Raw genomic sequence first — 27,749 nt, 5'->3', positions numbered from 1 at the left:
AAAAAAGAAGAAAATAGTTATAATTGTATTTTCTAATGAAATGTATTACTTCAGAGTCATGTAGGGAGTTCAAAACATGTAATTGTGATTCTCACTTCTTACAGATACACTTCTGTATTGTCCACCTTTTATATTACAAATCTTATTTTTATGATTTCTAACTAGGCATAAAATCCCACAGTATGACAAAGAGTGTCAGTATAAGGTCTCATTTTGGAAGTGCACTATTATTTTTTCCTCTGTTTTTAAACTTTAAAATGCTTTTAAAGGAAGTTAGGCACAGTGATTAAGTTGAAAGGAGGCAACAGTTAAAAGTCTGTCAGTCCCAAGTATTTTCTGCTCCTGTGTAACAAATAAAGAACTTATGGGTCTAATTCGCCACTTTATTTTAGTGAAACTGTTATGTTTTCACTTGAGTTAATTTGAGTGAAAACCACAGTGCAAAAAGAATTAGGACATATTGCACTAATATATGGTCACACTGGATTCAATTTTAAAGAAAAATAACAAGGGGGAAAAAAAAAATGAAGCAAAAAAATCAAACAAAATGAACACCCATGAGAATTCTGCAATAAAATTTAGGAGACAAGTATTATTCTTAAATTCTCCATTTCCATGATGTTCCAGAAGAAGTCTATTGAAGAACTTGAAATGGATGTAGAAAAAGAGCATGTGATATCTTGGAAACAAAAAGGTAGCAGAGAAGTCAAGCTTTGCAAAATGTGGACAATTACACGCAGAAGGAAGGAGCACAGAACTGTCTCACGCTTAAACAGAAGAAGCAAACAACTTCTGTTAAAATTTGTATGAGTCCCCTTAACAATTCTGAAGTGCTGTGCTTAATAAGGACTTTTCTTTTCTAGTAAGCTCTATCATAACCTGAAGGAAAAAGTGAGATTGCTGAAAAGTTCGTGTGGAACGTCTGTTTTATATTGGTTGGTTGTTTTTGGTTTTGTTTTAATATGACAAACATGAAAACATCAACTTATTTCACTCACTTATGTTCTGATCAATGTCAGGCATGATTTCTGCATGTTAAATTCATAAAGATGGTTTTAATTTAACTTTGCAAACTAGCAGAGACCGTGTCAGGTTTTGAAAACCATAGTCCTCTCCTTAATTTCAGTCTCATATATGTGACAGCTGGGGAAGAACTCAAGTAATTTCAAAAGGACATAATTTTCTCTGGAAGAAATACAGAACCAGTGATGTGTACAGAGCAGCCTCATTTTTTATCTGACTACAAAGACCAGGATATAAGGCCTCTCAAAATGCATTATTTTAAATTGGGAAAAATCACACTGACAATGCAGACCATTTCAGTCATAACTAAAAAATTGCATATTAGAACAGTTCTAATAAATCAGTGACATTTTAAACCAAACCAATTTGTATTTAAGATATATCTAAAACTAAAGCACTCCACTTAGAACTGGAAATTGAATGGCTCAAAAGATGTTGAGCTCAGAGAGTTTGCTTTAGGTGGAGGTGTCAGCCAGTGACATGTCATCCCATTGAGGGGCCTTCCCTGAAAACTTTTATCCAATCATATAATTTCCCCTAAACACATCAGAAAGAGAACATCTGAATTCAAGCAGCCTCAGTTCATACCCAGTATTTGTAACTAGCAACAAAAGGCTTGAAGAAATTGTCTTTTGGAATATAAATTGAAATTGCAATGTCAAAAATTCCGCTGGCTGAACATAATGTCCCTGTTACACGCGAGCCTTTTTTCTTCTCCAAGTTGTGGTTGCTTTCATGCTCACACTGAGAGCAGGTGGTCAGCATAAATATGTAGAATGTTTTGTTGTTGAACACAGAAAATATTGAGCACTAAAAATAATACATACATTGTTTAGATTCTCCAGAGGATCTACCCAGGTTTCATTGCAGCTTTTGAAACTCCACTCCACAGAGTGGAAATAGTGAAGTTTAATATGCTTTTATAGGAGCTCCTTGTCACCTTCTGCTAAACAAATACTGGAAAACAACAATCTCAAACATTTCCCTAGTGTCAAAATAAATAAATAACAAATTTAAATTTGCTTCAAAGACAAGCATGACGCTTTAAATAAGTTTTCCACCTATATTTTGGTATGCATTATACATCCTTCAGAGACTACATACAGAATTGAAGGACTTTGGCAAATATATGCAAATACGTTCACACAAAAATTTACCCAAGGGATGACTATCCTAAAACCTCTCCACAAAAGTCTCTTTGTCAACCTGGGATAGTAAAAATACCCTGTAAGGAGGGTGATCTATCAAAACTGCAAACAAATAAGCAGATGAAAAAACACACAAAACAGTTTGCAAAACAATCACAGGCTTTAAAATATGTTTCCATAAGGGTTTCCTGACCAATATCAAACTAAGATTCATTTCAAACTTCTCCTCCCCCCTCCAAAAAAAGGAGGGTGAATTCACCAGATGCATTATTTACCACATCTGTCACCTTGCTGTCAATTCCCAACACTTTTTTCCCCAACGCTAACAAAAAGTTCAAAAGGGGAAGATCATCTGATTTTTCCTGACAATCCCTTTCTTATTTCCCAATCTGCAAGCATATATATTTGAGATATTTAGCTCTGGCTGGTTTGTTTCAGGTTTGATACTTTTAGGAAGCTTACTGTATGTGTGTTACCATATATGTCTCAATATGTTTTTTAAAAAAAAGGAAAGAAAGGGGAAAAAATCATTCTGTTTCAAATAATGAGCATGTGCACCTTTTTGCCTCAGGCCTTCATACACAATTTAGCCAGAAAGCCAGGGCAGATCATGATTTAGCATTTGACATCTCTTGCCTTCAGGCCAGGGGAGACTAATACAGATTTCTGACTCTGAGCACACCATGGAAAAAAAAAGTGAGAGAGAGAGGCCTTTTATTGACTAAATGATAAAGAGGTTTGTAATGATAAATAACAGTCATTTTATTGTGGAATTCCCCAGAAAAGATGCATTCTGCAGTGTCTGAAGAAGCCTAAAAGCCGAAGCTGGTTCCCTGTGGATCCAAACCTGTTAAGCTCCAATCTTTCCAGGCAGAAATAGAGGTCGCAAATTGCATAGGACCTGCACTATTAAAACTGTATAAGCACGATACATAATCACTGCTGCATCCAGGACAGTTAGCACTAAGAGGATTAGCTGAAGGCTGCTTCTGGCTTTCTCTCCCTCAGCCTGCATCTAAAACAAGCCTGGTACACACCCAGACTGCTTGAGAATTTTCTGCCAGCTTTGATCGATAGTTTAATTGTAAACTTTGGGAGCAATAATGGATAATTCAGCTTGAACCGTCCATTATAAGCGCTGTTGCAGAGGATGGAGCTTTCAAAATTAAACAAGAGTTGTGTAATATTATTACATTTGTACTCCTCACCTACAGTTAAATTCCATTTACAAATACTGTCTTGACAATGTATGGAGTTCAATAAACATAGGCCCAGGTGGGTTGAGTGGGGAAAGGAAAGAGGAGAGAAGCTGAAGCCAATTATTTTCCATCTACTCCAGAAAGATTTTTATTTTAACCTCACATATTAAAACACATTGAAATGGAAACAGGAAGATGGGAGATAGATAGAGATTCAAGCACTGGACTAAGTTGTGGTTACTGTTTTGACTACAGCACCATGATGGAAACATAACTAAATATCTGTAGATGGATTGTGGTACAGCAACACCAGCAGAAAAATGTCTCAGGAAAGTGGTAAACATGCACTGCTCACCAGGAAGTCTATGTTGGCATAATCAAATTTTTAATAGGACTTGCACCAGTCAGTTGAGCTAGACTGAAGATATTCATGCTATCACATGGGTCATTTTCTAAAACACAAGAGGACACAGCAACATTCTGTGGTGAGAAATCATCCTGTCTTGGAAGATGAATAGGCAGAATGGCCAAGAAGTTAGCTATCAAGCTTCCTGGCAAACATATTCTACCATACCACACGTGCAAACACTTCCATACAATTCTAAAACAAAGAGTGAAGGAGCTTGTAAGAACATGCATTTTGAAATAAAAGCAGCAGTTCTGCAGGCAAAAACTTAATGTTGTTTACAGAATCAAGCATTTTTCTAGTTTTATCAGTAAATTAGCTGCTTGAACAAAGTTTGCTGAAAATTACAACATAAGGTTAGAAAAGTAGTTCATGCTACCAGCTTTCCAATGAATTTAGGAACTCAAGTCAAATTTTCTCAATAAACCATTCCACAGCTAATTTGAATTAAATGAATTCCCTAATCATAACAAGACCTGTGAGTTAGGACCTGTGAGTGTCCACAAAGACCACAAAGAGCTTTTCCCACTCCTCATAAAGGCCATTGGTATCCATCTAAAATCTCCATGTCCGCCTTAGTTTTTACAGCCAAACTCCAGTGTTTTGTGCTAATGGCCAGGACTCATGGCCAGAAGTATTTTGCCTTGGCTTCCTTTGTTTTTGAGAAGTTGACATCCAAATTCAACACACAAAAGTCATCTAAAGCTCTTCCTGCATGCTCTCTCATGCCTGACTAGCATGCAATTAAATACATGTTATTCCTACTGCCTTTCTTATCACCCAGTTTGGACACCTTGACAGAAAAATGCCCAGCATGAACAAAAGGAGCAAAAAAGAAAAGGTATTTTTGTTTGCTTGTAAACCCAAAGCTCCACTTGAAAAATTAGGCAAGTAGAATACAAACTGGACACTTCAACCAGTGCAATTCACAAACCAGGAAGCTGCTGGACTTGGCAGACGAAGCCAGGTAGCACCAATTTTTGCAGTTCAAGAGTACCTGCACTGTGTGTAAGCCATTGCCATGGTAATGCTGTAACTTTCATGGATCAGTTATCTTCAAAGAAAACTTCATCTCATTCCATTCCTTTCCTTTTGCAGCAAAGAAACATTTTTCCTTTTTCAATAAATTCTTTGTAAAATGATGCAGATTTTGGTGTCATATAGTATCAACACATTTTTAGCCTTTAGCTGTGGTTTTTCCTCTTGGGAAAGGAGGAAAATAAAAGTTTTCTTCGCTGATCATTGGTTTATAATGCCCCTATATTGCTGCCAGCTCCAACAAAGAACTCCTTACACCAACAAAGACTCCCTCAGGCTGTGGGAAGAGACCAGAGTTTGCAAATGCAATCTACATTCCAGGGAATCAGGGAATTACCTATGGCTCTAATAATGTATGCTTGGAGAGAGTAAAACTGCCATCCACCATCAGAAACAGTGCTGCCAGCAGGACCAGGGCACCGATTTTCCCTCTGGACTTGGCACTGGTGAGGCTGCATTTTGACTCCTTTGTTCAGTTTTGGGCCCCCCTCTACAAGAAAGACATTGAAGTGCTGGAGCACATCCAGAGAAGGGAAGCAGCGCTGGGGAAGGGTCTGGAGAGCATGTCCAATGAGGAGTGGCTGAAGGGGCTGGGGATGTTTAGCCTGGAGAAAAGGAGGCTCAGGGGGAAACTTACTAGTCTCTACAACCACCTGAAAGGAGGGTGTAGCCAGGTGAGGGTCAGTGTCTTCTCCCAAGTTACAAGTGATAGAATGAGAGGAAATGGCCTGAAGTTGAATCAGAAGAGGTTTAGATTGAATATTAGGAAAAATTTCTTCACTGAAAGGGTTGTCAGACATTGGGACAGACTGCCAAGGGAAGTGGTGGAATCACCATCCATGGAAGCGTTCAAAAAAACTTTTAGATGTGGCATTAATTATTTTTCCAAATCTTTAATCTGATCAGGCACATATTAGGAGAATATTACAGGAACAGTTATCAACTACAAGCACAAAGCAGGTTATGATTAATTCTGCTTGGTAAAGGAGGTTTCAGTTTTAAAAATGTGAATGGACTGAAGCTATTGACATAGAGTTGTTTTTTCAGGATATTGAGGCTAAAACTGAAATAGTAGGAAAATCAACAGATTCCATCCAACATATCTTCCATCTTTCATGGGTCCTTCACATAAAAAGAAATAAAGCAAAGCTCTGTGTGTGAAAATAAGGTGGAATTTGCTGGCCTAGTTACAGGGGTGATTGACAGAGTTTAATCTATCAAATTGTGTGCTGTGGTCACAAGCCATCAACCTGTGCTCAGCAATCACAGGTTCAAGGATAAGTAGTTAGCATCTGTCAGAACTGAGACAATGTTATCCCAAGTAGAGGTTTAATAAAAGCTGTCTATTCCTCCTCCTTTCCTGAGAAACAGTTTAAGAGCAATGCATTTGTTTGAAGGGGAAAAAAATAAGTTTAAAAAGGAAGCTATGTACATAAAGGTAAAACTTTTTGGTTGTGTAAACAATATAGTTTGGCCTTTAGTAATCATTTGCTTTGCTTAAAATGGATAGACCAAAAATCACATAACCCAACTGGAACATCATGATTCACTTTAATGTCTCTCCCTCCCTTTTCCATTTCCCAGGGTCACCCACCAGTCTCAAGACTATTTGGCTAGTTCCCCCATTTTTTAACTCTCGAGAATGAAACTCCTGAAATTTATTTCTATCAGAAAGCTCAGCAGAGGTGTAACAAAAGGACATGCAAAACCAAGCCACTGCAGATAAGTACACCTAATTATTCAGTACATATTAGCTCATTCTGTCAAGGGGTAGTGCTGTGGCACCCTAAGCTCTGGGTTAGTTTATCTGGAATGAGCTCTGATCCCTCAGACGCTCTGTCTCTCTCTCGCACTTGACATGCAATGAATGCCCACAGCCTTCTCCTTCAGAGCTGGATATTGGAAGAGTTAAGAAAATATTTAAGAGGCACAAGAGTTCTGTTCTTTCTCAGCAGGCTCACGTGAAAAGATCTAAACCAGCACTTGCAACTGTGGAGTTTCTTATTTCCAATTTCCTTTGGCTCTCAATAGCATTTTTTCTCAAGACTAATTTCATCCCAGTATATCTGATAAGAGATTTTTAAAAATACACATTTTTGGTGAAGATACGGTATTCATGTGGGCATCCAGCCATTTCTTTCAGAAAGACAAAAGTACTTTTATGCAAGCTCTTTAGTTTTCTATTTGTAGAAAAACTTCTTGGCAGATGCTGCTTAATTGATATGCACATTTCCAAGGTCACTTTTTACAGCAAAATAAATATTTCTCTCTGTTCCCTTTCTAAATCCCTGTGTTTTCCTCATGATGATATCTATGACAACAGGACTGAGTGTTTGAAGCACGGGGTCACACTCAATTTTTCACAAGCATGTACTTTTTCTTGAAAGATGTTTTTTCTGTCTACCCAGCAGTGCACTCCGATGGCACATGTGACAGCCCTAAAAGTTTGGGAAGAAAGAGTTGCAGAAATGTCATGTGAAGAACTCTAGTTTGGGAAGAGCTTCACTTGTTGGCAACAAGGTTTATATAATCACAAGAAAATCATCACTAAGAAATACTGGTCTTCTGATACACTGCTTGGTAGGATCCTGTTCTATAGCCCCCAGTGCTGGCTAAGTGCCACTGCCATTATAAACCCACGATAAAACGCCTCCTCATTTTAACAGGATGAGTTATGCCAATTATACTGCTTGCTTTTAAGACAGGGTCCTTATACCCAGATCAGATATACACCATCAGCTGCGTTTATTTAGTTACTTACTGTCCTTGAAGATTTTGCAGCTCACAGTGACCTGTGACTTTCTAGGAGAGGTTCAGCCCCATTGTCTCCATCACATCTGAGCTGCTCTTGCTCCCAATCACTTGGTGGTGCTGCAAGAGAAGCAGAAGAGGCATCTCCAAACCTGCCCATAGGGAACATATTTTTCACTCTTCTCTGGAAATGATAAATGAAAACAGTCTGGAAACATACTTTAGCCAATCAGGGAGACAACTGACCAAACCCTTCACCTATATCCCAGTGCCCCGTATCAGCTCTGTGGTTTTTAGCACCTATTGGAAAACAAGGGAATGACTCCTTCAAGGCCACAAAGTGCTGGTATTCATGCTCAGCATAAGCAAAGAAATGAGATTCCTTTGAAAGTTAAATGTGCTCTATCTTTTGCATCAAATATGCCATTTACTGCCACCTGTACTTTAGTAGTAGAAAGGGACATCAAATGGTTATGTGATGAAAAACATTAAACAAGCGGCAATCCACGCTGAAACAATCTTACAGTTTCAAGACAAAAGAATGCCGAAAGTAGAAGAAACAAATATCAGTATACCAAAGATTTATATTTAACATGAACTACAAGAAGTGAGGTCACTACCACAGTTCTGATGGATCTTTGTCAGGAATTCAGAAAAGAGAGACAGCAGAGACTTTAGCAGAGACAGCAATGACTTATTGCTTTGGATTTTTGGGGCCAGGTTTTGGTAGCAGCGGACCTCCAGGGAGGGCTTCTGAGAGAAGCTACCAGGAGCTTCCTCCATGTCTGATGGAGCCATTGCCAGCCAGGTCCAAGACAGACCCATTACTGACCAAGGCTGAGCAACAGTGGTTGCAATTCTGGGATAATATGTTTAAGAAGGAGAAAAAGTTGTCACACAAGAGCAACTGCAGCTGGAGAGAGGAGTGAGGATGTGTGAGAGAAACAGCCCTGCAGACACCAAGGTCAATGAAGGAGAAGGGGGAGGAGGTGCTCCAGATGCCAGAGCAGAGACTCCCCTGCAGCCCATGGTGCAGCCCACAGTGAGGGCAGGCTGTGCTCTGCAGCCCATGGAGGTCCACAGTGGAGCAGATACTTGCTCCGTGCCAGAGCAGGTGGAGGACAGGAGACTGTGACCCCATGGGAAGCACATGCTGCAGCAGGCTCCTGGCAGGACCTGTGGCCCTGTGGAGAGGGGAGCCCACCCTGGAGCAGGTTTGCTGCCAGGACTTGTGACCCTGTGGGAGACCCCCACTGGAGCAGGCTGTTCCTGAAGGACTGCACCCTGTGGAAGGGACCCACAGTGGGGAAATTCATAAAGAACTGCAGCCTGTGGGAAGCACCCACCTTGCAGAAATTCATGGAGGACTGTGCCTAATGGGAAGGACCCCACACCAAAGCCAGGGAGGAATATGAGGAGCCCTGTCTCTGTGGAGGAAGGAGTGGTAGGGACATGTGATGAACTGATCACAGCCCCGGTTCCACATCCCCCTACACCACTGTGAGGAGGAGATAGAGAAATTTGAAGTGAAGCTGAAACTGGAAAGCAGGGAAGGGTGTTTTTAAGATTTAGTGTTTAATTCTCATTATCCTACTCTGACTTGTTTGGCAATAAATTAAGCTAATTTTCACCTTGATTGGCAATAAATAAAATTAATTTTCCCTAGATCGAGTTTGTTTTGCCTGTAATGGTAATTGGTGAGTACTCTCTCCCTGCCCTTATCCCAGCCCAGGAGCCCCTTGCTGTGTTTCTCTCCCTGTCCAGCTGAGGAGGGGAGTGATGGAGCAGCTCTGGCAGGCACCTGGGTTAGCCCACCATATATAAGCTAACATAAGTTATAAGAAAGCACAATTATGACTCAGTGTACAACAAATTTCCATCAGCTCCCACCAACCATTTAAAGAAAAGTCCTAGGGAAATTCTGATAAACAGAACACTTATAAATGTTTTGTAATATTTGTAGAGATGAAAATGCAGTTACACGCCCTGCAGTATACAGGAGTATACGACTGTAGGAGAATAAAAAATCATATATCTGGGCTATCCTCTATTATTTCGTGTGAGTGTAGTAGAAAGATTTCAGTAGAAAGATTTCTATTAAAACTTGAGTGCTTAATTTCTAAGACATTAGTTTTGGTACAGGTGACGTTCAAGTCCTGGCTAATTGCAGTGGGAAAAAAATCCTCACAGCCAATTCTTGACATCTTCTACCTCAAAACGGTGAGGTTGCTACTCTCAGGAAACCTGACCAGACAGCTCTTCTAGAAGCCTCCATGCACGTGGGAGTCAGGATTCCAGTTTTAATACTGAAACCTGCAATATGTTCTCATCCCCACTAAGGCAAATTTTCCTTGCATGATGCTTTTATGAAGATCCGCAACTAAAGGAAACAAACATTGCTCTAAGCCTGGCAATAGCTAGTCCAAAACCCTTCAGCAAAGAATCAGCCACAAAAAAACAGACAATAACTCCCTTGTGCTGACATCCACTTCCAGTCCTTGCTGTAGCAGCAATTCACCTTCGCAGTGTTAAACACATTTCCATCTGTAGGCTGCCAAAAACCAGAATTTACTTTGAGCAGAAACGAACGGACTTTCGAGCACAACAGAACTTTTTTTCTCTTTTCTGCGTGGGTGTTTCTTTACTTGAAAAAAAACTGTATAAAAGACAAGGAAAGTGTCTTTGATGTGTATGTGCCATTTTAAAATAAAGGCTCCCTCTCACATACTCAGAATTTTACCAAGAAGTAGCAATTACAGGATTATCTGTGACTTCAAACATGAATTCTTTGGATGTTGTTCTTGCCTTGCTTTGTTACATTAATAATTATGTTTTAAGCAGTCTGGATTTTTTTTTCCCCCTATTTATAAACTATAGTTTGGTAAAAAATGTGCAATCACTGGATTGCTCACCAAAAGGGAAGTTTGCTTTCTGTCTTGTTATAACAAGTTCCAGCAGATAGATAATTAACATAAAATAAATATTTCTTCAGTCCCTTTACAGAAAGAAAGAGGGTAGACAAGTTATGAATTTCTGAATGAGGTTAAGACCTGATGAAGTAAGTGTGCTTACTCCTACATAAAAATTTGCACTTGAAATTTGGAAAAGCTGTCTTCAAGGCATCCATAAAATCATGCAAGCACTAAGAAATTCTTATCAGGCAAACTGCCAGCTGTCATTAGCACTCATGCTTTGATGAAGAAGATGGGAATTTTTGTTTGAATAATTGACTACAGTCTAACCATAAATCCAAATCAAAGCATTTAGAAGAGCTGGTGGCACAGACACTGCTGGGGAATAGGGCTGTGCCCAGGTCTTTGCAGTCTCTGCAAAGCCCCAGTCAAACGTTACAGAATGTTCACTGTTGCCTCTGAGGTGCCCTAAATACACGTCCATATAATAACATCCACCAGTGCCAGAACTGTAGAAAAATGTCTCAGTATTTGAATTTAAGATGGAAGAAATTTTGTCATTCCTTTGATTCCTTGGGAAGCCCCAGGAGAGAAGACACACAAATACAAGTATCTATAAATCAGACTGGAGTCCAAAGGCTTCAAAGGTTCTTGAAAGTCACCTCAGCTTTCTTGTATGCACTTTGGTCTGTAAGTTCATCTTTCAAAGAATTTTACTCTTGCAATAAATGCACGCTCAGTTTGGCTGAAAAAAATATGGGGGTAGGAACAGGAAATAATTGTACATGACAAAGAGTAGCCAGGGTTTACTTCTGACAGACCTATTCCAGAAATGCCAAGGACTTCACTATCTAAAATGTAAAAAACATTCTCTTTCAATATTTTCTAAAGATAATTGTTTTTCCCAGAATGACAGTTTTCACTTAAAAATTCACCTATGACTTCTAAAAAATTAAATATTTAAAAACAAACAAAGAAAGAAAAATATCAAAACCCTCACATTCATCAGCATGATGGAACAATTCAATATATGGTGGCTGAAGCACTCTGACTGATTGGAAACTTTTTTTTTTTTTTTTTAAGAGAGAATTGAAAATATTCTGAGCTGGTTCAACCCATAAAAACAAAATATCCTTTATTTGCAGTAACAGTCATAACACCTGTGCCAGCCACAGAATCAGTACTGTTCTCTTCTTGAGGAAGCTGAGCATACAATAGTCCAGTGACTTACCCTAGATCACAAAAGGAGTCAATATTATTGCAGAGAATTATTCTCTTTCCCTTTCCTTGTTAGTGAAAAGTATTAACAGGGCTGTAAGAAAAAACTGTCATCTCATCCTGCCAGTCTCTGCAAACAAAAAGAAAATGCCCCAGTGAAATAGAGTTGGAGGTAGACCCTGTCAGAGCCATCTTGCATGTACCATACTTAGAATTTTCATTCTGAGAGTGGAGTTTTTGTGTGGTTGTTGATTTCTCAAGTCTATGAGCATATTAGAACCTTCAGCAGCCAACAGCAACATTCACATCAGACAGAAGCCTCCCATGCTTTGGTTCTTCCTTTAGAGATTTCCAAAACCTTATTCTGTATAAAATACTTCCCCCTACATGAGAATTTACGCTTGGTTACTTGACATGCAAACCACCAATATCAGAGAAAATTACTCTGCTCTTCAATGGAAGCTTCCAGGTGATCCTGTAAAAACAGCAGACCAAGAAGAGCACGGTATTGAGGGCTCCTTGGGTGATGGCAAGTGCACACAGAGAGGAGTTTCAGTGCACTGATGACACACAGCTCTGTCTCTCTGCTCTAGGTCACCCTGCATGTTAAGTCTCTGCCCTACAGGAATAGCAGAAAGGTATTTACAGAAGGAGGTCTCTGAACTATTTCATCCTATATTTGGGAAAAATGGAAACCCTTTGACTGGGTGAAACAGTGTTGATATTCCATGATTGCTGCTTTTGCTACCAAACAGTACAGCTTTGTTGCTACCCCATAAGCACCAGGTTCGTAGGCACCTGACATACACAAATCCCAACTTAATTCCAGATTGTGCACCTTCTACTACCCTGGGATTTTAGTCCCTTCCTGGACTCCTGCATTCCACTACTATTTCATCAAGGAGGAGGAACAAAGACTACCTGTTCTTTAGTAGGTAGTACCTATACTACTAACAAATACTACAATCAGATTGAAGGGCATCTTTTATTCTCCATGAAAAAGCAGGACCGTGGTGCCTCACAAGTAGCTTGAGTCTTTCATGTTTGTGTTTTCAGTTTGAGCAAGTGGAAAATAATAGGTTTAGCTTTTCTAATTCCCTACATACCTCCCAAAAACAGTCCAGTTCTTTTCTGACCACAGAAGTCCTTGCTTTCCAAATACAGACATGTGTTAGATAAGCTTGGATAGAAACCGGACTAAAATGAGACCACAAAATTCATTTTTATCTTTTACTCTTGGCACTGAAATGTGGGTCTAGAGAGTGCCACAAAGCCATTTTGAAAATAGTTTCCAGAGGACAAAGTTAAAATCTGGGCTTCATTGCACTCTGTCCTGCAGATAAAGATTTGTCCTAAAATGTTTACAGATTGTAGAGGAAGCAGACACGCATTTTGCCTAAATATGCATGAAAAGATGATGGCAGACTGAGGAGTTGATCCTGTTCTTCCAGTGTGCAAATATAGATTATCACAGAACACTCTGTGCATTTTTACTTGCATAAATATTTTGCCTGCCCTGTTGAGATGACCCAAAGTAAGCAAAGGCCACAAAATGTGCTTTTTTTTTTTAGTGGGAAAGCATCTCTTGAGAAAATAACCACATTTGCACTGCCACAGATTACACTAAAAGAGAACTCAAACAAAAAGACTCCCACACAACTCTAGTACTGTAGGTAGTCCTCTATAACAAGAGTTCTTTTGTGCAGAAATAGGAGACTGGCCTTTCACATGTCCCAGGAAGTGAGCACAATGCCTGTCTAGTTTAACATGCCAAAGACAAACCACATGTAAGGAAGATGATATTGCACATCCCTGAATACTGTGAAGGACTGCAGTGAAGACCAAGACCCAAATTACTGCCAAAAAATGCACAGTGTTATCATGGCCAGACTTTCTGCAAAGCCACATTTCCATTTTCTACTTTTCCTGATCTGGGCTGAGTTACTCTACTCTAAACTAGGCATGTGCACAAAAGAAGGCTTTAAACAATTTACTTTTTGTTACCGGTAATGGGAAAAAAAAATAGTCTAAGCCTAAGAATAACCATGAAATTAATTTTTTCTTGCAGCTCCATCCTAATTACTGCCTGCTTGTTGTCTGACTTCATGCAGCAAAGAATATGTAATTCAAGACATATTTGATGCATGTTTTTAGAATGTTGAAAAATTATGTTCACATGTACAAAAGTCAAGTTTTTAAAGGCAATATCCTGCATTCATTCCCAAGACCAGCTATGATTCATCAGTTGTCTGTCAGACCACCTGTCACTCTCAAATGAATTGACAAAAAAACCCATTACAAAATGCAGAAAAAAAGCACAGTTTGTTCATGTGAACATATTTTGTAAGTATTAAATCCAGACTACACAAAGCAAATTATCAGCAATAAATTCAATAGAGAAACTTAATGGTCAGTTTTGTCATAACAGAATAATATTTTCCTGATTAATTCATAATTGCACACCACAGCTTTCCTTTTTCACTTTTCAGTGTAAAGCAGCAACCCCATCTATCCACACCCACAGCAAATCAGTGAAAAAAACTGAAGAACTGCATATTGAATCATGTTTAGACTTTGAAAAGATATGGAACATTGTCTGAAACACGCATCTTGTCTCAGACAGAGAAACCAGAACACAGAAACACCACCAGGTCTACTGCTTGACATTTAGCCATAATTAATAAGCATAAGATAAGAAAACAAGAGGAATTGCTAAAACAACCTACCCTGTTCCAACATTTAATAGTATTATTTCTTTGTTTTGAGACTGCAAGAGCCTTCCTTTACTACAAAAAAAGCGTTTTCCAGCAAACATCTTAATGGAAAGAAAAAAGTATCCTATAACTTCCTGGGGGAGCTGAAGAATACTGCAAACCTTACAGAGACAGTCTTGATAAAATTCCCATCAGAGGCCATCAGACTCAGGCAAAAATATTTGAAGCTGGAGACCACAGGAATCAGGGACTACAAGACCAGGTCCCTTGCAGACATGTCACAAGAGTGGGTGATCAACAATTTTTGAATATAGAAAAGTTGTCAAAGATTATGCCACAACAGGAAACAATGGGAGAGAAAAAAATAATTTATTTCATCAGTCAGAAACAGCCAATATTGAACCAAAAGTTGAGAGAGAGATTCCAACTTCAGCACTGGTCTCAAGATGTCCACACACCCAACTCTAAATCAAAGCAAAGGCTCTTAAGTAACTTACAATTATCCAAGTTACTAGCAAAAATGTGGTAGAGGATACCTTAGAAAAGATTTAAAAAATATTTAGCAGATAGCATGGTAAAAATAAGCAACAATAATAGATAATAAGTAGGAAATAATGAGCTTGTACTCACATGGTAACCAGCTATGATTATACACTGTATATAGAACAGCATCGACCTGTTCAATAATTTATTATTCCTTATTGGGCAATGGTTAACTTATACTAATCATTTTATCAATAATTTTTTTATATGAAATGTGAACTGCTAGTGGCAATCCTGGATATGAGAGTAACTCAGTTAACAGGCTGACACAAAACTCCAAGGAAGGTCTATAAAACAAGCAGTTGAAAAATAAATTCCATGATGTAAGCCTATGAGTTTTCAATGCATTAGGATTAGTCAGCAGGGTCAAAAAATCATTGTTTTTTATTAAAAAGAAAAATATTTGGAGAAGCATCACACCTAAAGAAAAAGTTCAGTGAAAAGATATAAACAGAATAATAGATTACAGGAACATCTTCCTGTGATTTAGAAACCAGTTATCAGTTTACAGTTCCAAACTAAACAAGGCAAATACATGACAGGAGAAAGTAAGGTAATAGAGAGCTAGGAAAATATGCTAAATTAGGTGAGTTAGACAAAACTAAAGATTAACAGGAGATTTAAAAGGACCCACAAAAAATAGAACACCATGTATTTGAAATTCAGCATAGAAAAGGAATTTTAACTTTCTCTGAAATGAAAAACAATTATTAGTTTCACACAGGTAAAAGTAGCTACTCCAGTGAAAAATAAAACACCTAGAACACTATAACAGTAAAAGGAAAGCAATATGCAGAGCTGTATGAAGGTATTTTACTCTTCACCACCCACCTAAATGAAAACTTACTACAGGTTCCATTTATGAATTATCAACAATGAAATATTAACTTTTGAAATGTATTACTTTTTTTTGCTTATAACACTAATTTCATTATGATAAGCTTCATCTTACATAAAACACAGGAGATAAAGAAAGGGCACAGAACTTAGTAGTGGTACTGAATAACTTCCCCAGAAGTAGAAATAAGAAAGTTTAACACTATTCCATTGAAGGAAACACTGACAAGAGTTAATGGGGAAAAAGATGGGTACAAACAGGCAGTTGACAGTTTTGCTACTGGCTTAGAGTAACTATGGTTCCCTTTCCACTGGGCTCAGGAAAATGCAATCTTCACTCCCAATTTGTTCACATACAGGTGCTGGGGTCTGCCCCGCAGACACGAGCATGCACAGCCGCATTGTGTGAGGCTTTTTTCTTCCCTCTGAACCACCAACACTTCCCAATACTTGTGGTTCACTGATGTGATATATGGCTGACAATCTTGAATGCGTTGTTTTTATCAACCTTTATCGTTGCATTTTTGGGTCAGTGTTTTATCAACAAGCAGGCTTTTTTCAGGTATACCACCTTCTGAAATACTTGAGCACATGAGGTTTGATAGAAAGGATATGGATATCTGTTCATGTAATTATTTTTTTATCCATTTCATAAACAGCATAACTGTTGTTAAGAAAATGTTTATTGGCTATTGTTCAGAAAATATTATCTTTTAGTCTACTACTAATATTTGAAACCATTCCCAAACTTAAGGCATCCTTATCCACAAAAGCCTTGAGCAATTTCTGAATTAACATGATGCAAGGACCACAACACCTAGGTCACCAACAAAAGAAGCTTGCTTTGGGAGTCTTTTACTCCCAAAGCAAGCTTCTATTACTGTGGGCGCCGATTCAAGCCTTGCCTTAACAGGCAAGAAATGATGAGTGAGTTAACAGCACAGAATTGCCATGCTGAAAGACAAGGGGAACTGTTCAGTGCAGGTGCAAAATTCCGGGGGCTCGAGGCACATAATGTCAGCTCTCATAAGTAATCATCTTCCAACTCTGCTATTATTTCAGGTGCTCCTCGCTATTTACATGGAAACCAGTTGTCATTATTTCATCATCTGGCCACTTCGGAGGACTCCATAGGATTTAGATAATGCTTTTAAAAAATTGCATGGATTATTGAATTAAACCAAATTGATTTGTTGGCTTGAGGAAGGGGTGAGAAAGAGAGCCTTATTGCCATTACTCAGTAAGTTTATTACAGATTGCTCACTAAACAAAAATTACGGGCTTTGTTTGCATGTTGTGTGACAAACTTGAAACTACAAGTGTTTACATGTGCTGCACGCATACACTTTGGGGTTTTAATAGCTGGTTGACAAGAGATTAAAGGCAGAAATATGGCATTTTATTAAAGCAAACATATCAGTATGCCTACCATGATAAAATGATCTAGTTTTCTTCAGACACAAAAGTTTCTGTTGAGTGATACCTTTGAAATTCCTTGAGGGCACCCTATTATTCACTTTCCTCAGCAGAGAGCAGCTGCAAATGGTCTCCAATTTTCAAAGAGTATTGCCTGGTCATTCTTTACTGTCAAAATGAAGAAGAGCATAAAAGTTAAGTCAATAAAGTAATATGAAATGCTTAATATAAAAATTCAAGAATGAATGATTAACCATTAAAAACTTACAGTAGCTATTTCAGCCAGGAAAAAAAATTAACATTTCCCTTGAAACCTATTAACACTCCTTGTAAACAATATTCTTTCTTGAAATATATGACCTTTCCTAATGCTCTCCATACACATGGCATTTTTCTTATATCCACTTTACCTTCACTGATATGCAGCTGAATTCCTCTGGAGATGGTGTTTAGAGCCCCTTCCTCTGATGCACTGAAAAAAATGTATCCTTTGATTGCATTCCCCTTCACAAACACACCTAAATTTCAGCTTTAGATCTTAAAATCCTCTCCTCATCAGAGGGTCCCATGGCCTGTTGTGGTTGTTGACCTGCTACCACCATTCCAACCACAGACAAGTGCCGAGCATAAAATTGGTCTCTCTTATTTGAGCCACTGGGTAGCTACCAGTGTACATGCAGCAGGTGAAATGGCTCTTCCCTGCTGCATGTAGCTGAAGAGTACCTGCAAAAATCATGCAATTATCTCAGTTTCTGAGCCTTGGGTGACTGCTTACACTAAGTACCGCTTGTGCAACCTTCTGCACAGGAAATATGATCCAATTTTTAAGAAAACAGCAATTCTTTCATTTCTGGGCTCTCTTAGCCACTAACTTTTCCCTTAAAGTGCTGAATGTGTGAACTGTGTATTGTGCAGGTGAACCTGGGGAAAAAAATTACATGGAAAATGCCTGCATTTTACATCTGAGACTGACAGATGTATTGGTCTAAAACTACCAAAAGATGACTTTGGGAGTACACAGAGAGTTAGAACCTGAGATTCTGCAGGCTCCACAATGACAGTGCAAGCCAAAACAATGGTGAGGAATTCATAGCTTGTCGGAAGCAGTTACATTATTTGAAAGTACTTGTGACAAAAATTACTCAAATGAACAGTGATGGAGTTGGAAGGTGCAGAGCAAAGGTGAGCATCCATGCTGTATAAAGTCCCAGTATTAAGTCCCCAGTTGAAAAAGATGCCAAAGGAAGGGGAGGGTGACCCAGAGCTGGCTTCTTATGGCTCATTCATAGTACGTAGGCAACTGCCACTGGGCCTATGACTTCTTCAATTTCTCCTCCTTACTGGGATTTATGGGAATGGACCAACAGGCCAGCATTCTGTGCAAGGCAGCACATCACAGTGACAGTGACTACAGCAGACTTTTGAATTTCATGTCTACTGGACCTTGCATGTAGCATCTGGCACAAGAAAACACACTTGCAGATCACTTCTGTTAGACTTCAGATCACCACCAGATTTTTGGGGGGAGGCAACATTAGAGAAACACTGATTAAGAAAGTCAAGACAGCCATGGCTTGGAAAAGTGAAACCAACAATAATAAATAACACCATCCATATATTAAAATCCATCCATTAGGAAAAAGCATTCCTCTAAAACTCAGATAATGCAGATTACAGATGCAGATACCCACTTGTAGTTGCAGCAATTCTAGAAGGACAAGTAATACAGATTATATGGAGTTAATTGATGCATAATTCAAGAGGATAACTTCATTCTGACTTTAGAGATGGGTGTCTAAATGCAGCTAAAAGACAAATACAGTCATATCCTAATAATATTTCAGGCTCTGAGCCCTGTTCTCCCTGGTCTAGTAGAAGGTCATGGCAGGGGGGGTTGTAACTAGACAATCTTTAAGATACCTTCCAATCAAAAACATTCTGTAATTCTATTATTCTAAGATTTCTGGTCATCTGGGAAACTGGAATTTCTACTTCACTAGATGTCTGTGAAATAGACAGAATCTATGGAAAAAAAATATATGAACCAGGGATCATAAGCCATACCTCAAAATGCAGTATTTGGAAAATTGCACTGAAACACAGGAGTCTGTCTTTACTGCTTAGATTGAATCCACACCAAAATAATCACAATTTACATATATCCATAAGAAACTTGAACAACTTCCCTGAGGTGCTGCTCAGATGTATCCCTGAATAAAGGAAAGATGCATCTACATTCTTCACTGTACAAATAAAGATGGTCAAAGGAATATCATCTCACATGAGGTTTACAGAAGACAGTGAACTGAAGTGAACTCCACATCAACAGGCTAAAGCAAGGTCTTGTTTCTGTGTTATAAGCCTTAATGCAACTTCTTTGTAATTAGATGTTAAGTAGATCTTTCAAGACAGCAATTTAGAAAACAGAAAGCCACAAGCATTAATGATGGATATTGCATTTGAAGTCACATTTAATGCAAGGATGATAAAATCTGCATTGTAACTGGTGAATCCTTTGAACTAGTACTGCAGTGTTACAGCATTACTCTAATAATATGGGAAATACACATTTTACATGTACTCTGATTTCAAATAGAAACGGTGGAAACAGCATATGCATTTGGAAGCATAAAAGCTTCCAAAGACTTTTCCACAAAGCTAGGAAAAAATTCAGTGAGGTGCTGAATTTATTATGAAGACTTTAATCAAAGTAGTCTTAATTCAAAGAAATGAAAGAGGGGACTGCTCAGACAGGCTCACACAAGTCTGTTGAAAATCTTGTATCTCTGCTTAAACTAACATACTTTGTAAAGTCAAGCTGAAATTTGTAAAATAATATTGGTAAAAATAAGCTTTAGTTTCTTCATTTTCCTGGCATCAATCTCAGTTTTTATGGTCTGACATCACTAAAGATTGCCACTCCCTGCAAAGAATGATTAAAACCACATAGTTTAGACCCCTATTGCAGGTTGCAATGATGAAATTCTTTATCAGTTTGCCTTAGTAAAAACCACCATGACTGGTCATAGGCTACCCAGTCATTCCAGATTTCTTGCTGTAGTAAGAAACTAAACTCACCTATGAAGTAGGCACCCAATTAGAGTGAGACTGGATCATATATATAGTAAAAGACTGAGCAGCTCAGACATATTTATTGCTTAAATTTCACAAAATTTAGTTAAGCTTTAAAGTGGGAGCTCATTGAAACCACTGCACACAGATGGGCACTTGCAAGGGAGGAAGTAAGTAAGACACAGGATGTGGTAGGCAGTAAACAGACAAAAAACTCTAATAAAAAGCAAGATAGAACTAGAAGTGATGTGTGGTAATAATAAATTACATATAGTCTTGAAATGGAACAGAATAAGTATTAGAAACTTGCTAATGAAGTCAGGAAAGCTTAAACACAAATGAGAGACTGAGGATCAGATACATTTGAATACAAATAGATGCAGATGATGTAGACCTGTATGTATATTTGTGCTCACTGTCCAAGGCATCTCCTATATAGATAGAGGTCATCTGGCCATGAAATAGCAGCCCAATTGCAGAAAAACACATCTTGTCACAGTTCTTACTATAATTTCCTTTTACAGTATCATAGAAAAGAAGTGGCAACATACTTTGTGTGCTCAAAAGTTGCTTTCATACCTTTTCTTATCTTCTTGAAGACATGCTAAACACCATCCACAATGAAGAAAATGTAAGACTAGAAGCTGATGTTAACCAACCTTTTCTGGAAACTTCTAACTCAGACTTCCTTTTTCCAGAAGAAATGTATTGGTCAGGCATGAGTACTCAGCAACATTGTGTTTGTTTATTTGTTTGTTTTAAATGCATGGATTGGTTTTTTTTTCTAGATGGAGATTCTGTGAGTTCTAGCTAAATACTCAGTTACATCCCTTAAAGCACATTATTGGCATCTAATTTGTGCTCATAAATTAAATTCCTACAGGTCATTTTCCCTATAAAGAAACGTTATAGAAATAGAAATGTTAAAGGTCTTCTGTGGCATATTTTATATTATTTCCTGTGATAAGCAGGAGAAACCTTCTATACTTGAATCATGTTCCACTGCCAATCAGGCCACGTCCATCAATGAAAAGCAGCAGCGGTAATTTGACTATTGTCTAAATCAAAATGGAGTTGTCATAGGACACTTCAGAAAATTTATTATTGGTAATAGTAGTATTAGGATTACTATTAGGCATTTACTGCAAGCAAATTACACTCCTTAGTTGACTCTCTGTGCAGTTATTGTTGTTTGGCAGGTGGCCACCACCAAGGGTGGTGAGAGTATGACAGTTCCAGCAGGTTTGGGTATTCTACTTTACTCTTTTTGGTGACTCACCTTGATATTGCTTTGCCTCATAGACATGTACCATTAGGTGTAATTCTAAAAGCCCCAAATCTCAGAACACTGAATGAACTTTTCTCAATTTTAAACCAGTCTCATGAGTTTGGAGGATATGGTCTGACACGTGAATTCAGCAGTTGTAGCACTAACAGGGACATTGCACTGCAGTAGATGTTACAGATGTCAAGGCAGCCCTGCAGAACTAACAGAAGTCTCCATAAGAATTTTTTAGGACCCTAGTAAAATTTTCCTAAAACATTTCTGTAGTTGAGACAGTACAGCTCAATCTTGATGAGTGCCATTTTAGCTTGTCTTCCTCTATGCACTTATTTATGATTTATACTCTTTGTCTCTGCAATGAATTATGGGGCCCAATTCAGGAGGAACAGGATTGCACTCAGTGGAATGTCAGGGCTCTAACATGCACTTGAGATGAAAAACAAGTCTCTAAGACACAGGACACACCAGATCCTGAATCACACTGACCGTAAGCACAGCCTATTGCACTCCATTTTTATTGTACCACCCCACCACAGCAAAAGCACTTATAAAGTGAGAGAGCTTCTACAAAATGAAAAAATCTCAGGAGGAGGTACAATTCTAGATGATGACATTTTATTCTAAGCTTTTTTCAATCAGCCCCATAAAACATGGGATAAACTTTTTTTTCATGAATATTCAGTTCAAAGCCTTTTGTAGAAAATCATTGAGAGCCATCCTGATAGAGGGTGGCATCTTGATCTCACATTGATACATTACATTGCATCCCATCATTCTCAAATCACAAATGGAAAGAGTGGCTGCATTCCACAGTCTCTGAATTCTTTCACGTCAGCTCAGCAATCTTCAAGTGAAAGGTAGGATAAATTATTACAGGAGACTTCTCAGCGTGGCTGTTCTAAATCAAATGCTGTCAAATAATTTTTAACTTTCTTTGATCTGCACTCAATCTCTGTGTTCTTTGCTGACCTATAGCACAGACTCTCCTTGACTTACATTCCTTTTTTTTTCAGTGTCTCTGCTCAGGAACTTTTATTTTCCCTTTTTTATCATCTACATGAAAAAATATATTTAAAAAAAAAAAAAAGATTCTAGATCCAATGGCTTGGTGACTTTTATTTTATAGTTGCTTGAAAAAAAACCCACCAACCTAGCTTACTAGCATGGTAGGAATCTAAAAATAAATGAAAAAAAGACAGGAAGTTAAATAATCTTGCAAGAAGGAAAAAATATGATGTTTTGGGCTGAGAAAGTATTCTCCCTAAGGTGTTTTATGGTTATAAGAGGCCCATCACACAAACTCTGTATTTGCTGGCTCCTACAATATATTTTATAAGAGTAATGACTATAACTTAAAAAGCTGGACAGAGAGGAGACTTGGGCAGGCAGGAAAATAGGAATATATTAATGAAGAGAAATAAATGAGAGCAAAAGGGGAAACCATAGAGACACAGAGTGTGACAAAATGAAAAGGAAACAACGTGGCTTAAGAAACAGCATAGTAAATTTAAACAAATGAATCCACAATGAATCCACAGTAAATGCTGACATCATTGATGGTGATTGCTGCTGAAAGGGTGCCTGGGGACTGCAGTGCAGGGTCTCGTTGCATTACACACTGCTTTGCATTGTATGAACAAACTCCAGACACAAAAGACACTCAGCAGTCTTGCCAGGGTGTAATAGATGAATATGTGGACAGAGATAAAGAGAGGACACAAAGTAATAGTAGGCCAAGGCACCATCAGTCTGAAATGTCACACTCTTCTGTTTACTTTGAGGAGAAATATGGAGCCTAGTCCATATGCCCTGAACAGAACTACTGTTCAGCTTTGCACCCTTTATACCTGGGCAGGTTCAAACACAGCCCAAGACCTGGGTAAAGCAAATGTATTTAATTCTCTTACCGGTTCCTAAACACCTCTTTTGCAGCACCTGGGTTTTCAAATGCCTCATCTGTGGTAGCAGAGCACAGTCACTGCCATGCAGTGACTGTTGATTAACTGAAGCTGTGACAATTTATTGGTCTGGGACATTGCCCATGTTCCAGTTCTCAGAGAGTGCTATGGAAAAACAGAGCTAGAACAGTTCTCTGTTTTGCACTACAGCAGGTAGAACATACAAGCAAGAATTTGTCCAACCTCCTTAAAAGCCTCCACTGGCAAAGACCGCATAACCTGCCATTCCAGGGATTAACTTTGTTACAGCTAGAAAGTCTCTCCTAAATGTCAGTCATTTTTGTTGATAAATGAACCAACTGTTTTCTGCCATGACTTTGCTGGACCTGGAGATGTGTCCTTGATACATTAGAAAACTGCTTTGTGTCCCTGCAAATTTCTTTTTTTATGAAAAGAAAGAGAAGCACCATTTTTAAAAAGGTTTTACTTGATGAGTTCTACATCATGATCCTTTTATTTTGTAAAAAATAAATGTATAAAAAATAATTCCCTTGAATTCTTTCTTAGCATTCTCTTGAACACTCCACAGCTTGTCCATATTTATTCCTAAAATGTAATTCCCATAGCTTAGGCAAAACCTATTCCAATTGAATGGCAAAGATGAAACAGAGATCTGACCTTATCAGGTCAGATAGTCAGTCATATTAAATTCAGTCATATAAAACCTAAACATTAAACTTGGTCATATAAATGTGTTATAGAAGTTTGTGCTTGATACTAAACACAAACATGAGCTATCCTAATTAAATTCTCTTTAAATGCCAACCCAACTACAGAGCTTCCTCAACAACGCTTCACCCTGCTGTTGAAACCATGTTCCAAATTCTCATTCCTCTCTGCTCTTAATACCAATTTAACTCTATCACGAAGTTATAGGGAATTTGCAGGACAGGCAGAGATGGCAACCCTAATTCCTTTTTAACAAACAATCACACAGGAGAGCCAGGAATAAGGGGGAATAGTTGGTATTTTACATTAAAGATGTTGGCTGGATGCAGTTACACCCAAATAGCTTGACTGAAAAGTTACTGAAAAGAAAAAGGACAGAATTTGGCAGTTGGGTTGTTTTCAATGGCCAGTGTATAAGAGAGCCTCAAAGAGACCTGGATTACATCAGCTATGAAAATGTACTGTACCTCTAAGAATTGCTCATATCTTTTTTGTTATACAATCGTTCTGAGACTCCAGTCTACAAAGAACATGGAAATCTGTAGGAAGGGTTTTCATATTCCAGACTTACTTCCTTTCACAGTTTTCATCCCTTCCCACTTGCCCTAAAAAAGTTACAGCTACTGTTAAAGCAATGAAGGTACCATTGTTCAGCTTCGCGCTGTTTAAACCTGAGCAGCTACTGGAGCTCCTATTTTGTTTTCCATATTTCTCCTCTTATGCATTCAAATTCAAATTGACAAATGCCTTTGTATATAATTTTAAACCCTCCCCATCTCTAATGCATCAGTATCTTGTTACATTGCCTTTGATTTCATTGTTTGCAATGCTAGTATCAGCAGCATAGAATTGCCAAGGCACTAAGCAGCCCAATTTTTCTTTAATTTCTCAGAAAATTGACAGCTTTATGAACTGTCTCTTTACCTATGCCCCATAAACATGTCAGGCTGTGGAAAACCATTCTAATTAAATCCCAAGGGATTGCAATGGAAGATTATAGCTTCTTGGCAGGTTATTAAAAAACAGTTGTTCATATATACACAAATATCTGTACTAGAAGCTAGCATTTGACAGAACAGCCAAGGAATTAACCCCACTGGCAGCTCCAAATAACACTCACCAGAAAAGCTCAAAACAACAACAAAAACAAGAACCACCACCACCAAAAAAAAGCAACAAACCACTGAAAACTAAAACCAACAATAACCCATAAACCACCAGCAAAAGAACCCAAGCCAACCAAAAAAGCCAAGGAAAAATCAAGTTAATTAAAATTGGAGTGGGCAGGGACAAACGGAGGAGGTGTCCTTGTATTTGATCCCTTTCCAAAAGCTGCAAATGCAAACTGTCATCTGGAATCATCACCTTTTATCCTTGATTACGATCACCTGATAAAAATGAAAGCAGAAAAATTCTTGTAATGGCCTTGCTAACTGCATAGCCTTGGAGTAAGTATATTAGAATGGATGGATAAAGCAACTTCCAAAATACTATTTTGTTGAGCGCTTCTTGAGCTGCAGTTACAACAGGCAGCTTTCATCTCTCCCCTAGGGCCTGCCATCTTCAAGGAGAGCAGCCTTGTTACCTGAGAGGAGGAGGGGAAAGGGAACAAATTAAACGTTATTGCACCAAAGATAGCTATGAAAAAACAAGCACAGTACCACTGAGCCAGCTGTGTAATGGATTTTTCAACTAACTGGACTTCTGAAGAGCTATAGATGATTTTAGCATTTATTTTTTTGAAACACGTTCTAGTGTCACCAAATATAATCTGTCATGCAAATGTTTAGTACATCACTTCTTAGATTTACTGGTCCACATTTATGTGAATATAATTTCAGTCAACATAAAGTATGAGAAATACCCAAGACTTAAAATAAGACTGACACACAAAGGTGCATTGATTTCATGGTCTGAGATGACAGAGAACCACACTTAGAAGACTCCAAGTTTTTATCTGAAGAAAACTACATTAGTTGCACTTTGCATAAAAGGAGCTTTAAAAGAAATACCTGCTACTCTGACAATACATGTGTGAAACACCAAAAAAGCTGTGTATCAAACTGAAATCAAGATGAATAAAGAACACAGAGGTACCTGTGTATAGCACCAGTGTCATGAGGTGACTTTACCTTAAAGGTGGTTGTGAGAGCTAAGGAAGTTGAAGTTGCTGGGGACTGAAAGGAGTCTCTTCTCCTGACCAATTATTGGTCATTACTGGGAATTGACAGCAATTTTAATCATTGAAAAGGGAGATCAACTTGTGAACCCTACCTTAAGATGTAAAGTCAGGGCACTTAGGCTCTCTTTGTTTCCTGGCTGTGAAGGGTGGCGGAGCTCCAGGCCTCCCGTTCCCTGCCCAGGCCATGCGGCCGGGTGGGGCCTGGGATGGGCCCAGCGGCTCCCGGCCGGGAGATGGGGGGGCCTGCAGAAGGTTTTCCCCGGGCTCTGGTCGGGCCGGGCCGGGCCAGGCCGATCTCTGGCTCGGCTGCAGGTTTTGCTGTAACTAAATTCACTAGAGACTGCCGAGTGAAGAAGGAAAGAGGCTCTGGACCTGCAGCAGTCTGGGGCGGCAACTACACTCTCCAGAGCAGCTATGAGGAATTTTCTATCGCAGACAGCTCCAGCTCCTGCACCAGCAGAGGTCACAGAGCCATCTACAAAGCCTGGGCAAGATTTTAAACTTTTCATTTCCCAGATGAGACTTGCAGATTAATCTTTTTTATCCAGAAAAAGAAAAAGAGAGTGATCAACATGAAAGGAGACTTTATAAACTACCAGTGACAAGAAAGAAAAGAAGCTTCAGGAAAGGTAGAGAATTAAGAAGATGCTTTAATTAAGCTGAAATATTTTTCTATTAAAGCTATGGAGATGGACAGTAAAGTCCTGAAAGAACTCCTTTAATTCATGACCGTATATAGGGAGGAATAGAGTGTTCAAAGTGAAAACTTCGAGTAAAAAGTAGAGTGATTGTGATATAGTTAAGTGCTAGAAACAGTGAAGCAAAAATTTGAAGCCTTGGGGGGCAATGAGAAAAACTGTTTTCTGGTGAAGCTCACAGAAACAGATGAAGAAGACTTTTGCTTTTGAATAACTCATCCTTAAAATGCCATCCCTAGACTCATGGCCCATACACACTTCAGAGTGATGTGATATGGGAGGAGTGAGCTCTGATAACAGCAGCTCTGGGCATCTAACATCAGGACAATGCAAAACTATAACAAAAATAGTTTTCTTGTGAGAAACTCCATAAATTAACAGGAAGAAACTTCTGTTTCTCTACAAAGACTGGTAAAAAGTCTGTAGCAGGAATTGGGACTGTTTTAACCACCAAAGTTCCAAAGTTTTTGTCTCTGTTGTCATGTGAACAAGGGAATAGTGGGTAGATAGGGGATAAAAAGGTTTTTCTGGAAGTTTATTCTGGTGTTCTTATTATTGTAGTTTGTCAATAAACTTTCTTTATTCCTTTTAAGTTTTATGGCTGTTTTGCTCTTGTTCTAATCCATATCTCACAGCAAGAAATAAGTAATTTTTTTTGTTAGTTACTGGTTTAAAACCAC

At 38.5% G+C, this 27,749-nt stretch overlaps 1 long non-coding RNA gene across 1 annotated transcript in view; it reads right to left on the bottom strand.

Annotated features, from left to right (window-relative positions):
* The window catches only part of LOC111923812 (uncharacterized), a 79,666-nt gene extending 52,869 nt beyond the window's left edge, over positions 1-26,797 (bottom strand). The window contains exons 1-5 of the long non-coding RNA XR_015290327.1: positions 26,464-26,797; positions 25,555-25,774; positions 17,273-17,373; positions 11,709-11,825; positions 7,576-7,685 (exon numbers count right to left, since the gene is read on the bottom strand). This is a non-coding gene — a long non-coding RNA (uncharacterized LOC111923812). The remainder of the gene's footprint in view (positions 1-7,575; positions 7,686-11,708; positions 11,826-17,272; positions 17,374-25,554; positions 25,775-26,463) is intronic.
* Between the last annotated feature and the right edge of the window lie 952 nt (positions 26,798-27,749).

The sequence above is a fragment of the Cyanistes caeruleus genome, chromosome 1 (genome assembly GCF_971803275.1).
Source record: "Cyanistes caeruleus chromosome 1, bCyaCae1.hap1.1, whole genome shotgun sequence".
Lineage (NCBI taxonomy): Eukaryota > Metazoa > Chordata > Aves > Passeriformes > Paridae > Cyanistes > Cyanistes caeruleus.
The sequence above is the reverse complement of the archived record's forward strand: the minus strand, read 5'-3'. Positions and strand labels throughout refer to the sequence as shown.